The 1,834-nt window shown below is 52.9% G+C and overlaps 1 protein-coding gene across 5 annotated transcripts in view; it reads left to right on the top strand.

Moving 5' to 3' along the window:
- Positions 1-1,834, top strand: part of PLXNA4 (plexin A4) — a 461,826-nt gene that overhangs the window by 22,764 nt on the left and 437,228 nt on the right. The window lies entirely within an intron of this gene.

Below are 1,834 nucleotides of genomic sequence, written 5' to 3'. Positions count from 1 at the left end.
GGAATGAGGGCACCCCAGCTCCTCTCTGGTGGGTGACGCCTGCCCCTCTGCATGTAGGAATGAGGGTACCCCCAGCTCCTCTTTGATGGATGAGGTCTGCTCCCTACTAGTAGAAGTGAGGGTGCCCCCTAGACTCCAGAAAGCTCTGAACTGGCCACACTCACAGCGCTGCTGCCAAGGGCCTGCCTGCCTTCTCCAGACGCCACTCCTCTGAAGCCTTTCGAAAAGTGACACCTCGTATTTTATTTCACTCCTTTCTCTGCAAAGTCTAAAGACATTTACAGGTATGTGTGCGATAGGCTTTATGGGAGCCCATCAAAAGGCTGGGATTGTTTCCTTCTTCTTTATGGAGTGGCCAGTAAAAGCACAGGAAGGCGGAGGGACGGTTCCCAGGCCACACAGTGCTTCCAAGAAAGAGCAGGGAGGCCTCTGGAAGGTTCCAAGGGTCCGTGCCAAAGTAAGGCTGCCCAGCAGGCCACCAGGGCTTCTCCGCAGCTGCTGCTGAGGTGGGTGCCCCACCCCAGGATCACAGGACTTGGGGTGACGTGCTGCTGAGGTGGATGTTTGGAAGCTGCTGGAAGATGGGGGGATGCTGCCAGAGGCTCTGTGGAAACAGCATGCAGTTCTTCAGGGACATGGCTCCTAAGTTTGCAAATCCAGGAGTTAGGATTACAGCTTGCAGGCGTCCAGGGAATATCCCTTTTAAGGGATATTAATGGGTATTTCCGTTGAAAATGATTTGGGGATGCAAGACTTGGAAAGGCCAAGATAATGTTAACCATGTTTCCTCTTAAAAAGACCTTGGGGACCTTTCCTGTGACGAGTCATTATTCTTTTAGATGGTGTGAGAATGGGCTAAGTCCCCCCCAGGCTGTTTTGCCCAGGAAGCCCTTTTATTGTGAGGCATCTTGGGAGCTCAGTCCTACCGAAGACATGTGAGCAGAGCTGTGGTGAGATGGCCAGGCCCACCTTCCCCTCCCCCCCACCCCGTGCTACACTCTGAAAGGACGAGGTGGCAGAAGCTGGACACTGAAGGTCAGCCAGGCCTGACCAAGTGGAGCTGTGGGCCCTCTTCACCCCTCATCACTCTTTTCCCCAGCTGACCTGTGTACAAGGCTCTGTTTTGATATGAGGATGCTGGTGTCTGCCCTTCTGCTGCCTTTGAGCTCATGGTGATGCCATGCCCGCCAGAACAAGTGTGCAACAGAATCTGTAAGGTTTTCAGACATGGGTCACCAGATTTTTCTTCTTGACCTCAATCTGGAAGCTCTGCTAAAACCAGCTCAGCATCATAGCCACCTCAGACCTCTGCTGCCAGAGGAGTGGTGGTGGGGGAAGTGCTTATACACAACCCAGGTCTCCAGCGTGAGCCTTGGGAGCCCTACCCCTTAGGTGGCAGTACCTCCCCTCGCACTGGAATGCACTGTGTGACGGGTTAGGTCACTGATCTACACTGTTGAGTCCCAGTTGGTTTGTTTGATCACCTATAGGCCAGGGGAAGCAGTGGAGGCCACTCCCCTCTTTCACCTGAGCAGACCTTTTGGGAGTCTGTGTTCACAGGGAGAGCTATGCTCTTCCATGGTGATGATGACGGCGAATGACTACCAGATGGTGCCTCGAGGGGTTGGAGGAGGAGCAGAAAGACCATGGAGTCCAGTGAAAGAGACCTAGAGACCTCTCTTTATCTCTCCTTCAGTTTCACTAGAGCGGCCTCTGTTGGCCAATCACCTCGTTTTTTCTAGAGTTGAGTTCTCATCTAAAGAAAGAGGGTTTGTATGCACACCCATGTTTATCGAGGCTTTGTTCACAGTAGCAAGGTGTTGGAAACAACCTA

The sequence above is a fragment of the Elephantulus edwardii genome, unplaced genomic scaffold (assembly GCF_000299155.1).
Source record: "Elephantulus edwardii isolate Elephantulus edwardi_28Jun2011 unplaced genomic scaffold, EleEdw1.0 scaffold00055, whole genome shotgun sequence".
Taxonomy (NCBI): domain Eukaryota; kingdom Metazoa; phylum Chordata; class Mammalia; order Macroscelidea; family Macroscelididae; genus Elephantulus; species Elephantulus edwardii.
Note: the sequence above shows the minus strand (reverse complement) of the source record. Positions and strands in the feature narration are given on the sequence as shown.